A 15537-nucleotide genomic window follows, 5' to 3' on the forward strand; every position below is an offset into this window, starting at 1 on the left:
AATATTAATGTGCTAATAGTAAACTGCAGGAGCGTCTATAGAAAGGTCCCAGAACTGCTCTCATTAATAAACGGTCACAACGCCCATATAGTACTAGGAACAGAAAGTTGGCTGAAACCAGACGTAAACAGTAATGAAATCCTAAACTCGGATTGGAATGTATACCGCAGAGATAGGCTGGACAGTGAAGGGGGAGGCGTGTTTATAGCGATAAGAAGTGCAATAGTATCGAAGGAAATTGACGGAGATTCGAATTGTGAAATGATTTGGGTGAAGGTTAAAGCAGGCTCAGACATGGTAATTGGATGTCTCTATAGGCCCCCGGGCTCAGCAGCTGTTGTGGCTCAGCACCTGAAGAATAATTTGGAAAATATTTCGAGTAGATTTCCCCACCATGTTATAGTTCTGGGTGGAGATTTTAATTTGCCGGATATAGACTGGGAGACTCAAACGTTCATAACGGGTGGCAGGGACAAAGAATCCAGTGAAATATTTTTAAGTGCTTTATCTGAAAACTACATTGAGCAGTTAAACAGAAAACCGACTCGTGGCGATAACATATTAGACCTTCTGGTGACAAACAGACCCGAACTATTTGAATCAGTTAATGCAGAACAGGGAATCAGCGATCATAAAGCGGTTACTGCATCGATGATTTCAGCCGTAGATAGAAATATTAAAAAAGGTAGGAAGATTTTTCTGTTTAGCAAAAGCGACAAAAAGCAGATTACAGAGTACCTGACAGCTCAACACAAAAGTTTTGTCTCAAGTGCAGATAGTGTTGAGGATCAGTGGACAAAGTTCAAAACCATGGTACAATATGCGTTAGATGAGTATGTGCCAAGCAAGATCGTAAGAGATGGGAAAGAGCCATCGTGGTACAACAACCGAGTTAGAAAACTGCTGCGGAAGCAATGGGAACTTCACAGCAAACATAAACATAGTCAAAGCCTTGCAGACAAACAAAAATTACGCGAAGCGAAATGCAGTGTAAGGAGGGCTATGCGAGAGGCTTTCAATGAATTCGAAAGTGAAGTTCTATGTACTGACTTGGCAGAAAATCGTAAGAAATTTTGGTCCTATGTCAAAGCGGTAGGTGGATCAAAACAAAATGTCCAGACACTCTGTGACCAAAATGGTACTGAAACAGAGGATGACAGACTAAAGGCCGAATTACTAAATGTCTTCTTCCAAAGCTGTTTCACAGAGGAAGACTGCACTGTGCTTCCTTCTCTAGATTGTCGTACAGTTGACAAAATGGTAGATATCGAAGTAGACGACAGAGGGATAGAGAAACAATTAAAATCGCTCAAAAGAGGAAAGGCCGCTGGTCCTGATGGAATACCATTTCGATTTTACACAGAGTACGCGAAGGAACTTGCCCCCCTTCTTGCAGTGGTGTACCGTAGGTCTCTAGAAGAGCGAAGCGTTCCAAAGGATTGGAAAAGGGCACAGGTCATCCCCGTTTTCAAGAAGGGACGTCGAACAGATGTGCAGAACTATAGACCTATATCTCTAACGTCCATCAGTTGTAGAATTTTGGAACACGTATTATGTTCGAGTATAATGTCTTTTCTGGAGACTAGAAATCTACTCTGTAGGAATCAGCATGGGTTTCGAAAAAGACGGTCGTGTGAAACCCAGCTCGCGCTATTTGTCCACGAGACTCAGAGGGCCTTAGACACGGGTTCACAGGTAGATGCCGTGTTTCTTGACTTCCGCAAGGCGTTTGACACAGTTCCCCACAGTCGTTTAATGAACAAAGTAAGAGCATACGGAATATCAGATCAATTGTGTGATTGGATTGAGGAGTTCCTAGATAACAGAACGCAGCATGTCATTCTCAATGGAGAGAAGTCTTCCGAAGTAAGAGTGATTTTAGGTGTGCCGCAGGGGAGTGTCTTAGGACCGTTGCTATTCACAATATACATAAATGACCTGGTGGATGACATCGGAAGTTCACTGAGGCTTTTTGCAGATGATGCTGTGGTGTATCGAGAGGTTGCAACAATGGAAAATTGTACTGAAATGCAGGAGGATCTGCCGCGAATTGACGCAGACTAACAGTTTTTATCGCATTTAACGACGTGATTATACACACATCTCATTCGTCCCGTTGGGACATGTGAACACTTTATAAATATTTTTCATGCTTAATTACAAAAAACATCGTAATTATGAAAGCAGAGTAATTTAAATGCACATTGCGGATGTAGAGATCGTTTAGCGCACTCATGAGTAAAAACTACTGTTACAAATTGCAAAGAATTATTGATATGTTGGCTAGAGACAAGTGTACGAAATACTCTAGTTTAATAGAAAGCTCCACTATCACACCTATTATTTATAGGAAAATTTCTCACATGATACAAACAGAACTTGGATATACGGAAACAGTGTTCTCTTTAAAGTATAAAAGCTTTGTCCCAAAAAATACATCGTACTCGGGTTATACACTTTTGCACAAGCACTGGGTCAGAACCCATCACACATACATTTACAGCTGATACAACAAAAACAAAAATTATCAAACAAAAGGTTTTGGATACTCAGATGAAGGAGATAATTTTATTACATGTCTTATAGCAGCATTGTTGTTGTTGTTGTCTTCAGTCCTGAGACTGGTTTGATGCAGCTCTTAATGCTACTCTATCCTGTGCAAGCTTCTTCATCTCCCAGTACCTACTGCAGCCTACATCCTTCTGAATCTGCTTAGTGTATTCATCTCTTGGTCTCCGTCTACGATTTTTACCCTCCACGCTGGCCTCCAGTGCTAAATTTGTGATCCCTTGATGCCTCAGAACATGACCTACCAACCGGTCCCTTCTTCTTATCAAGTTATGCCACAAACTGCTCTTCTCCCCAATTCTATTCGATACCTCCTCATTAGTTATGTGATCTACCCACCTAATCTTCAGCATTCTTCTGTAGCACCACATTTCGAAAGCTTCTATTCTTTTTTAGTCCAGACTATTTATCGTCCATGTTTCACTTCCACACATGGCTACACTCCATACAAATACTTTCAGAAACGACGTCCTGTCACTTAAATCTATACTCGATGTTAATAAATTTCTCTTCTTCAGAAACGCTCTCCCTCTCGACTTCGACCATCATCAGTTATTTTGCTCCCCAAATAGCAAAACTCCTTTACTACTCTAAGTGTCTCAGCCGGCCAGAGTGGCCGTGCAGTTCTAGGCGCTACAGTTTGGAGCCGAGCGACCGATCCGGTCGCAGCTTCGCACCTTGCCTCGGGCATGGATGTGTGTGATGACCTTAGGTTAGTTACGTTTAATTAGTTCTAAGTTCTACGCGACTGATGACCACAGAAGTTAAGTCGCATAGTGCTCAGAGCCGTTTGTACCAATTTTAAGTGTCTCATTTCCTAATCTAATTCCCTCGGCATCACCCGACTTAATTCGATTGCATTCCATTGTCCTCGTTTTGCTTTTGTTGATGTTAATCATATATCCTCCTTTCAAGACACATTCCATTCCGTTCAACTTTTCTTCCAAGTCCTTTGCTGTCTCTAACAGAACTACAATGTCATCGGCGAACTTCAAAGTTTTTATTTCTTCTTCATGGATTTTAATTACATACTCCGAATGTTTCTTTTCTTTCCTTTACTACTTGCTCAATATACAGATTGAATAACATCGGAGAGAGGCTACAACCCTGTCTCACTGCCTTCCCAGCCACTGCTTCCCTTTCAAGCCCCTCGACTCTTATAATTGCCATCTGGTTTCTGTACAAATTGTAAATAGCCTTTCGCTTCCTGTATTTTGAAACATTGTCAAAAGCTCTCTCTAAGTCTACAAATGCTAGAAACATAGGTTTGCCTTTCCTTAATCTTTCTTCTAAGATAAGTCGTAAGGTCAGTATTGCCTCACGTGTTCATACATTTCTACGGAATCCAGACTGATCTTCCCCGAGGCCGGCTTCTACCAGTTTTTCCATTCGTCTGTAAGGAAGTAGCGTTAGGATTTTGCAGCTGTGGCTTAAAAATTGATAGTTCGTTAATTTTCACATCTGTCAACACCTGCTTTCTTAGGTTTGGAATTATTATATTCTTCTTGAAGTCTGAGAGTATTTCGCCTGTCTCACACATGTTGCTCAACAGATGGTAGAGTTTTGTCAGGACTGGCTCTACCAAGGCCGTCAGTAGTTCTAATAAAATGAATTCTACTCGCGGGGCCTTGTTTCAACTCAGGTCTTTCAGTGATCTGTCTAACTCTTCACGCAGTATTGTATCTCCCATTTCATCTTCATCTACACCCTCTTCCGTTTCCACAATATTGTCCTCAAGTTCGTCGCCCTTGTATAGACCGTCTATATACTCCTTCCACCTTTCTGCTTTCCCTTCTTTGCTTAGAACTGGGTTTCCATCTGTGCTCTTGATATTCATACAAGTGGCTCTCTTTCCTCCGAAGGTCTCTTTAATTTTCCTGTAAGCGCTATCTATCTTACCCCTAGTGAGATAAGTCTCTACATCCTTACATTTGTCCTCTAGACATCACTGCTTACCCATTTTGCACTTTCTGTCGATCTCATTTTTGAGACGTTTGTATTCCTTTTTGCCTGCTTCATTAACTGCATTTTTATATTGTCTCCTTTTTCAATTAAATTCTATATTTCTTCTGTTACCCAAGGATTTCTACTAGCCCTCGTCTGTTTACCTACTTGATCCTCTAGTGCCTTCACTACTTCGTCCCTCAGAGTTACTCATTCTTCTTCTACTGTATTTATTTCCCCCGTACCTGTCATATGTTCCCTTATGCCCTTCCTGAAACCCTGTACAATCTCTGGTTTAGTCAGTTTATCCAGGTCCCATATATTTAAATTCCCACCTTTTTGCAGTTTCTTCAGTTTTAATCTGTTGTTTATAACCAATAGATTGTCATCAGAGTCCACATCTGCCCCTGGAAATGTCTTACAGTTTAAAACCTGGTTCCTAAATCTCTGTCTTACCATGATATAATCTATCTGATATCTTCTAGTGTCTTCAAGATTCTTTAATGTTCAACCTTCTTTTATGATTCTTGAACCAAGTGTTAGCTATGATTAAGTTATGCTCTGTGCAAAATTCTACCAGACGACTTACTCTTTCATTTCTTACCCCCAATCTATATTCACCTACTACGTTTCCTTCTCCCCCTTTTCCTTCTCTCGAATTCCAGTCGCCCATGAGTATTAAATTTTCGTCTCCCTTCACTACCTGAATAATTTCTTTTATCTCATCATACATTTCATCGATTTTTGCATCATCTGCAGAGCTAGTTGGCATATAAACTTGTACTACTGTAGTAGGCATGGGTTTCGTGTCTATCTTGGCCACAATAATTCGTTCACTATGCTGTTTGTAGTAGCTTACCCGCACTCCTATTTTTTTTTATTGATTATTAACCCCACTCCTGCATTCACCTGACAAAAAGTCTTGTTCCTCTTGCCACCGAACTTCACTGGTTTCCCACTATATCTAACTTTAACCTACCCATTTCCCTTTTTAAATTGTCTAACCTACTTGCCCGATTAAGGGATCTGACATTCCACTCTTCGATCCGTAGAACGCCAGTTTTCTTTCTCCTGATAACGACGTCCTCTTGAATAGTCCCTGCCCGGAGATCCGGAATATTTTACCCAAGAGGACGCCATCATCATTTAACCATACAGTAAATAAATATACACTCCTGGAAATTGAAATAAGAACACCGTGAATTCATTGTCCCAGGAAGGGGAAACTTTATTGACACATTCCTGGGGTCAGATACATCACATGATCACACTGACAGAACCACAGGCACATAGACACAGGCTACAGAGCATGCACAATGTCGGCACTAGTACAGTGTATATCCACATTTCGCAGCAATGCAAGCTGCTATTCTCCCATGGAGACGATCGTAGAGATGCTGTATGTAGTCCTGTGGAACGGCTTGCCATGCCATTTCCACCTGCAGCCTCAGTTGGACAAGCGTTCGTGCTGGACGTGCAGACCGCGTGAGACGACGCTTCATCCAGTCCCAAACATGCTCAATGGGAGACAGATCCGGAGATCTTGCTGGCCAGGGTAGTTGACTTACAACTTCTAGAGCACGTTGGGTGGCACGGGATACATGCGAACGTGCATTGTCCTGTTGGAACAGCAAGTTCCCTTGCCGGTCTAGGAATGGTAGAACGATGGATTCGATGACGGTTTGGATGTACCGTGCACTATTCAGTGTCCCCTCGACGATCACCAGAGGTGTACGGCCAGTGTAGGAGATCGCTCCGCACACCATGATGCCGGGTGTTGGCCCTGTGTGCCTCGGTCGTATGCAGTCCTGATTGTGGCTCTCACCTGCACGGCGCCAAACACGCATACGACCATCATTGGCACCAAGGCAGAAGCGACTCTCATCGCTGAAGACGACACGTCTCCATTCGTCCCTCCATTCGCGCCTGTCGCGACACCACTGGAGGCGGGCTGCACGATGTTGGGGCGTGAGCGGAAGACGGCCTAACGGTGTGCGGGACCGTAGCCCAGCTTCATGGAGACGGTTGCGAATGGTCCTCGCCGATACCACAGGAGCAACAGTGTCCCTAATTTGCTGGGAAGTGGCGGTGCGGTCCCCTACGGCACTGCGTAGGATCCTACGGTCTTGGCGTGCATCCGTGCGTCGCTGCGGTCCGGTCCCAGGTCGACGGGCACGTGCACCTTCCGCCGACTACTGGCGACAACATCGATGTACTGTGGAGACCTCACGCCCCACGTGTTGAGCAATTCGGCGGTACGTCCACCCGGCCTCCCGCATGCCCACTATACGCCCTCGCTCAAAGTCCATCAACTGCACATACGGTTCACGTCCACGCTGTCGCGGCATGCTACCAGTGTTAAAGACTGCGATGGAGCTCCGTATGCCACGGCAAACTGGCTGACACTGACGGCGGCGGTGCACAAATGCTGCGCAGCTAGCACCATTCGACGGCCAACACCGCGGTTCCTGGTGTGTCCGCTGTGCCGTGCGTGTGATCATTGCTTTTACAGCCCTCTCGCAGTGTCCGGAGCAAGTATGGTGGGTCTAACACACCGGTGTCAATGTGTTCTTTTTTCCATTTCCAGGAGTGTATATATAATAAAGTAAAGGGTGATTCATAAGTCATTTGATAGCTTCATTGCACACCAATACATTTCATTGTGGTGACCCTACAAATCTACCCACAGCTCCCACTTGTCTTATGTGGCACGAAACACGTTTGCCAACATGTCTTGTGTTATTGCTTCTGCTGTAGCAGCTATTCGATGTATCTAATGGTCTAGGCTGTTAATCTTTACCAGGTAAACCTTTGACTTCATAAAACCCAAGTCCAAGGGCTACAGGTCAGAAGAGTTTGCAGCCCATCGTCTAGGCGTTCAACGACCAATCTACCAGAAAGTGTTTCGTCCAAGTAATCCAGAATGATGATTGCAAAGTGCGGAGGTGCGCCAACTATGTTGGAAAACAACAGTCTTTTATCCTGTCATGTTCCGGCTGTGGTTCCAGATACTGTCGAAGCACGTCTAGGTAATTGTTCCTGTAACTGTCTTTTAAGCAAACGTGAAAGGTCCGTATATCTTTTTTTTTGGTCACCCCCATTCACTCTAGGCCTGTTACGTTCCCAATCCTGAACTGCATTTGGCTTTTCGTCCATCCAAATGTGACACTTCTGTCAATTCACCTTGCCACACGTGTGGCATGTGGATTCATCGCTGTACATAAAGTTTTCCATTAGGTTTTCGTCCTGGATTCCTTGTAGCAAGTGTGCTCATATGGCAACACGAGCAGTAGTGTCTTCAGAGTCAAGGTGGTGCGTAGTCTGGATGTAGGACGCACGTTTACTCAACGTGTATCTCAGTGTCCACCACACAGGCGTTTGCGGGACATTTGGCTCCCTACTCAGCAGTCGTCTTGAGGCGGTTGGGCAGCGGTCGATGCCATTCTGTATGGTGTCTATGGTGATGTTACTAGCTTCCACAGACGTACTTCATCAGAAACACTTAATGTTCTTCTGAACTTATTCACTAAATCCCTGATAGCTTGTCTAGATTGATATGCCTTTCTAAACCACCTTAGGTAATCCTGTTGGACCTCTAAGTAAGTCATGCTACTCAGTCGAGACGAAACAATGGCTAATCTTTCTGCAGTTTTGAGCATTCTTCAGGAGTATCTGCAGGAAATAAGAAACACTGGTTAGCGATTTCAAGGAAATGTAAAGGGACTTTTGATTCACCCCGTATTTCGCGAACCATATTCATTTGATCAATCTGAGACGTCACAGTGTCAACATTAATACACTGAAACACGCACTGACAAAGGATAGAACAGTTGTTATAATTTTTAATTTCACTTTTATATCATGGTGCAATCCTTCGTATGATAAACACAGGCGCGTTATCTTGACGTGGCGCTAAAATAGTGAACTGTGCGTAAGTCCCAGAACACTCGCTAGCCTCTGTACCTCTTACAATGATACAGCGCTTCTTCCATCACAATACTGGCGGAGCGGTTCTAGGCGTTTCAGTCCGGAACAGTGCTGCTACTGTCGCAGGTTTGAATTGTGCCTTGGGCATGGATGAGTGTACTGCCCTTAGGTTAGTTAGGTTTAAGTAGTTCTAAGTCTAGGGGACTGATGACCTCAGATGTTAAGTCCCATAGTGCTCAGAGCCTTTTGAACCATTCTGAGCCGCAATACGACTGCCATCGGCCAAATACTGCCTTGGGAATGGATGTGTGTGATGTCCGTAGGTTAGTTAGGTTTACGTAGATCTAAGACTAAGGAATTTATGACCTCAGATGTTAATTCTCATAGTGGTTAGAGCCATTTGAACCATTTTGAACCACAATACGACTGCCACTGGCCGCATCCTACCTCAGGCATGGGTGCTGGGTTGTTTGGGGAAGGAGACCAGACACTGAGGTCATCGGTCTCATCGAATGAGGGAAGGACGGGTAAGGAAGTCCGCCGTGCCCTTTCAAAGGAACCATCCCGGCATTTGCCTGGAGAGATTTAGGAAAATCACGGAAAACCTAAATCAGGATGGCCGGACGCAGGATTGAACCGTTGTCCTCCCGAATGCGAGTCCAGTGTGCTAACCACTGCGCCACGTCGCTCTGTGGCATGGATGAATGTGATTTCCTTAGGTTAGTAAGGTTTAAGTAGTTCTAAGTTTATGGGAATGATGACCTCAGATGTTAAGTCCCATAGTGCCTAGAGCCATTTGAACCATTTTGAACCACAAATCCGACTGCCACCGGTCTTGCCACGTTCAAACCTTGGTTCCTCGCCCGACCTGGGGAGTTGAGCTACGTCGAGCACCGTTAGTACCTGGATGGGCGACTGCCTGGGTACACCGAGCGCCACTGGGTCAGGGAATCGCAAGTCACCGAACTAGCGCGGAACTGATAGACTTCCACCAGGCCCTTGCGTCACACGGCCATTTTAATATTTACCGTACGACTGTACTTAATTTTACGTTGGTATTTTAGGAACAGAACGAAAGCGACAGAAAAGAAGCACTGCGCGTAACACACAGTAACGTTAGCTCCGTCTGCCAGTTTGTTGCGTCTTTTCTAAAAGCGCTGTTGCGACGGCGGAGGTACTTGTTTTTCGCTCGCTGTCACTTGTTGGGCTTCCGCTTTGGAACCCCGAATGTTGTGCATGGGCGCGTGGGACGTTATACGGGGAACAAAAAGGGCAGCGCGTCTTTTCGGCGCCCACTCATCCCTTGTTTCGCCAGCAGCCAAGTGGCTCTTCCGAAGTGGCGGCTTTCCAACCAGCGTGCCATGGCTTGGTAGGGTGGGGTGGAGGGGGGCGGTGAGCGGGAAGGAGGGACAAAAGCGTACCAGCTGCTGCTGCTTTCCTCCCCTCACAGACACCGCCCCTCCCGGCAGCAGCCAGGCTCGTCCTCTGCGCGACGTACTGCGGGAGCCAGTAATTACAAAGGTACTTGTCACATCAGGCGCCCGAACAACTGGCTATCGCTCCAGATACGCCTCAATTATATCGGTGTTTACTTTTAATTCTGCGGAAACTGCCTGCGCTGGCGTGTGAGATGGGACGGTGCGCATAGCGCTACAGCGCGAAGCGGCAGCTCCTGCCGAAGGGAAGTTTTAAAACCGGGGCTCTTCCCTCGGCTGCCGGTTTTCTTCGGCGCCGCTGTGCTGCGGCGGACAACGGCGCCGGCGTTTTAGGTGTTGGGAGAGGAGAGGCGGCGCCGAAAGCGGATCGGGGGAGGGGAGGGGAGGGGAAAGAGAAGCTGACGCCGAGTGGAGTATCTCCACCCACCCCACACCTCCTGCTGCCCATCTGCCAACCCCTTACCTCCGTCCTCTCGTGGACCCATTCAACTTCCGGTAGGGAAAGAAAACAGCGCCACGGTCGCCGGTGCTGTGTCTCACGTGAGCGCATCGTCGATTTTCTCTCTCTCTCTCTCTCTCTCTCTCTCTCTCTCTCTCTCTCTCTGTCTGTCTCTCCTAGCCTCTTTCTCCCTCTCTATTCTCTCCCCCCTCCCCCTCGCTGTGCTCGAGAAGAGGGGATGTACCTTCTCCTCCCACCTCCGCCGAACCCCATTTCCCTGCCAATATTAGCAACTTCGGCGCACTCTGTTAACCGTTCGTCTCACTGGCTGAGTATTTTCCGGAAACTTCACAGCACAGAAGTTCTTCCCCCGAACTTTATGGAAGATAAATATTTGTCAGCCTGTGCGATGGGTAAGAAACCGTTTTCAGATGAGCTCTGTGAATGCTTCGCGATAGCAGTTTCGGATTTATTGTCCCCGGCGGCAGGATCCAAAATTTATTGCGGAAAAAAAATGAATTGTGTTGTACTCGATTTATGAGAAGTCTTGAGTTCTTCAAAAGCGATAGATCGATAAACTTAAAAAAAAATAGCAGCTTAAGCTACGATTACTAAATTCTGAGCATACTAAACCCTCCAGCAGGCGCGCCCTTTTTTATAACACGAGCGGGCGCACGGACTACTGAGGATAACATGTATGAGCAAAGTCACAGTTTAATCTTTGTTCAATTAAACAATTTTAAAATAAACTTATATTATATGAACTACATCGCTGTTTAGTTAAACAGCAATGAAATAATCTACATCTACATCTACATCCATACTCCGAAAGCCACCTGACGGTGTGTGGCGGAGGTTACCCTGAGTACCTCTATCGGTTCTCCCTTCTATTCCAGTCTCGTATTGTACGGGGAAAGAAGGATTGTCGGTATGCTTCTGTGTGGGCTCTAATCTCTCTGATTTTATCCTCATGGTCTCTTCGCGAGATATACGTAGGAGGGAGCAATATACTGCTTGACTCTTCGGTGAAGGTATGTTCTCGAAACTTTAACAAAAGCCCGTACCGAGCTACTGAGCGTCTCTCCTGCAGAGTCTTCCACTGGAGTTTATCTATCATTCACACGACCTTCATTATATCACTCTGTTGCCATGTAAAAATATTTCGTGTTGTGTGCCCTTCATCACCATTTGCCGGCCGATGTGGCCGAGAGGTTCTAAGCGCTTCAGTCTGGAACCGGGCGACCGCTGCAGTCGCAGGTTCGAATCCTGCCTCGGGCATGGATGTGAGTGATGTCCTTAGGTTAGTTAGGGTTAAGCAGTTCTAAGTTCTAGGGGACTAATGACCTCAGATGTTAAGTCCCATAGTGCTCAGAGCCATTTGAACCATTCATCATCATTTTCATGATCATTGACACGCAAGTCGCCGAAGTGGCGTCAACTAAAAAGACTTGCAATACGGCGGCCGAAGGGGATATCCCGGCCAAGAAGTGCCATACGATCATTTCATTTCCTTATATTAATGACCCACTCGAAGCAATAAACGACGCAGTTGCATCAGATCCCAGCCAACTTCTTATTCGATTGCTTGTTGTCTTATAGGCAACTGCAGCATTGTGGGATTGTGCAGCCAGCTCGGAATCTGGGTAATTTTCTTTCACGGATAGTAAATTGTTTCTCGCCTAGCTCGCTGTTTAATGTTACTGCTGACTAGGACGCATGAGAGCAGAATTTAGCAACGTTTAACCACAACAGTTATGAAGGAATAGGTGCGGGCTCACAATTGTAGAACAACAATGCAACAGTACAAGACAATGTTATTTGTGGTTCATGCACTTTGTGCACACGCCCGCCCGCTAGAGGGCAAACATTGACAAATCTATTGGCTCAGATTTATATATAAATCAAAATCTCGTTTATGGCACACAGAAAAGTTGTCTGATGTGTGCCTTTGGACATCATCTGCTGTGCATTCGTATCTGTTAAAATGTACTTTGAGTTTCTAATTTACGTACTGTTCGCCGAATGAAAGCTTCTCTGAAGCTAAATTGTTCCCGAATCATAGCAGAGACGCTGACTTCTGTGCATCGTACTCACACAGTGACCTGTACAGTAAAACATTCTATGAAGCCCAACTGTAAGATGGACTTACTTTGAGACAGTTGCTTTGTTTCACTCGTTCATTTTTCTGTTTCTCTCTTTCGAATCACGCACCACATCCATGAGGACGATGAGAAAAACGGTGGTGCCCATAGCATGCCCGAAGTCCCGTGATATCTAGTGCTTCGGAAACTTTTGCTGCTGTAGCACTGTCTTACCTTTCAGAAGAATATAATCTCCGTCGAATGACATTTATGGACGGTAGTCATTTTTCTGCATAGAATGTTGTTTTACTTTCAAATAAACACTTTGTTTTATAACACAATAATTAGTTCATTTTGCCCTATTGACCATTTTCATGCTACATCACATTAAAAATTGTTAAGTATATAGCCTGATATATTCCACACAACAGCCTACGCAGGAAAATGAGTTCTTTCGACATTCACAGCGGCTGTGGACCTATACATACAAAGAACTGTTGAATGGCATTTAGGCGAGTTCTGAGAAATGAACCGAAATATCGCCATCTACTGGGATTATGTTGTTACTCACGAGAGACCCAACACGCTGGAAAGGCAAAAAGACAGAGGAATCGCCATCTTCAGCACAACCACAACGTTCAGGTTAGGGTTTCCTAGGATATTTCTGAAGCTAGTTGAACTTTTTATCAACATGACACTTCTAAACTGAACACTGCCAGAACGTATTTAAAAAAAGCAGACGTCTCTAAAGCTAGAATTATCACAAAGGGATCTGGAATTCAAATATACTGGGTGCCTCTCCAATAGCACGTCAGGCGCATTTCCTCTGGTGTTTTGGGCTTTGGCAGATACCTGCAATTCCGTTTTTGCAACTTGTAGCTGGAGTCAGCCCAATCAAAGCCTGTTTATCAAGTCTTTCATACGATGCCCCACGTCGACGGGAATCGTCGTTTCGTTTTCCATTACAAAGAAAATGATTTTTAAATTGCAATTTTACGTGCCCATTCAATAGAACGGTCCCAAGTTAATCTAGTGCGTTGTTCGTTTTATCGATTTGTATTAACAGAAACACTAAAACACGAAGAATAATGGGTGCTTTAACAGCGCTGAGCAGCGAGTCTGCGTAGAGGTAGCAGTCAGCCCGGGGGAGGGCAGTGCTGCCTGCACCTGCTTAAAAACTGGTTATTCTTCGTATTTTAACGTCTTTGTTAATACAAGTCGTTACAACGAATATCGCACTAGACTAATTTGGGATAGCTCTGTCGAATGGGCACGTAACATTCCACTTTAAAACTCATTTTGTTTGCAACGGGAAACAAACCGAAGTTTTGTATCAACGCTGAGCGTGGCATGAAAGACTTTGTGATAAGCGTTTTTTTTTTTCCTTTATTGATTTTCGGGTTGGCAGCATCTTAGTACGCCGCTCTTCAGCCTACAGAATTTTTTAAAACACAAGAAGGAGATAATAAACAATAAAAGCAGGTGATAAAATGGTGAGTTAAATTGTAAAACGGCGGAAAAGTGTGGAAAGTTAAAACATAAGACAAAGGGGTGGCGGTGCTAATAAAATACACAGGAATCAGACAGGTAAAATAGTAGCCAGAAAATAAAAAAAAAAAACACAGCGACAGTCTGGTTACTGTTCGCAAGAGATATAAAAATCACAACCAGCGACAGAATGATTTCCGTTCACGACACATCAGAAAAGACGTACGACGCTGAACATGCACTCGAAATACTGCACTAAAAGGTCGGCACAAAGATGAGACTCAACAGCCAAGGGCAGATGGGGGGGGGGGGGGGGGGGAACCTGGATAGATGACGGAAAAAAATGGGGGAAGAGAGGAAAAAATAAGTGGGAGGGGGGGGGGAGGACTGACGGAGGGAGAGGACTATAAGGGGGCAGGGCAGATGCGAGAGGGAATGGGGAAAGGCAGAGGAGGGGAATGCAAAAGGACTCGGGGAGAGAAGGGAGCCAGAGAGACGGTAGGCGATAAAAAAAAACAGAATGGAAGAAGGGGGAGAGGGAGCCTGGGAAAAGGACTGAGGAAGGGAGGGGGAGGTGAGAATCAGGAGGGGTAAATGGAGGGATAGAGTGCATCATCTGGGAGGGGGAGTCGATGGAAGCCACCTTGGGAAAGGAGATGAGGGGTGTAGACATGGAGGGAGGGGGGGGGGGAATCAACAGCGAAGGTGCAGCAGAAGGCGGGGGTTGGAGAGGAGAGGAGAGGAGAGGAGAGGAGAGGAGAGGAGAGGAGAGGAGAGGAGAGGAGAGGAGAGGAGAGGAGCAACCAGAGGATGAGGGGGGATCAAGGTGGCCAGAGGTGTAGAATATGCAAATATGTTCGAGGAATAGGAGCATATGGGGGAAAGGAATCAGATTGTAGAGGATCCGCGTGGGGGAGCGTTTGTTTGGGCTAACTCCATTTATATGTTGGAATGTTGCAAATACGAAATTGCAAACATGTGCCGAAACACAAAATTAAGTGAATTTGATGACTGTAAGAAGAGACACCCCGTCTGCAGGGTGAGCAATAAAAAAATCGAAAACTACAGGGACGAAATCCTGACTAGAAATGGAGGACAAAAGATCCTGTGAAGATCCTGTGGACAAGTGTGCGGAAATGCACCGTTGCCACGGTAGGTAGCGCTGAAGAATGAAAGTTTCTCTGGCCATGCGCAGTACGTTCTTTGTGTATTGCAGGCTATGACATTGACGCAGTGTCGTGTAAGCTTGCGGTATTCATGTCGGGAACAAGCCGAGACGGTGTTTGTGTACGGCCAAGCAGATGTAAACGGTCCAAAGGCAGCACGTTTATACCAAAAACAGATGCCCTCACAGCCACTAACCTCATCACACAACATTTCAACCTTTTTGGGAGTTTGTGTGATCATGGGTCTTCTCGGATAGACGAACGTGCAGGGAGTTCGCGGACTGTGTGTACACCAGATTGGAAGGACCGGGTTCTACAGGATACTGAGACTAAACTTAGCACAAGCTCCAGGCAAGAGGGCCGCGACCATGGTGTAAGCCAAAGTACGATTATGTGTATCATGCATGACAACCGCTACTGTCTTTATTATGGAAGTCGATAAAATATCTATAAATCGACATATTTTTAAGTATATTCATATATATCGA

The sequence above is a fragment of the Schistocerca gregaria genome, chromosome 4 (assembly GCF_023897955.1).
Source record: "Schistocerca gregaria isolate iqSchGreg1 chromosome 4, iqSchGreg1.2, whole genome shotgun sequence".
NCBI classification, from domain to species: Eukaryota; Metazoa; Arthropoda; class Insecta; order Orthoptera; family Acrididae; genus Schistocerca; species Schistocerca gregaria.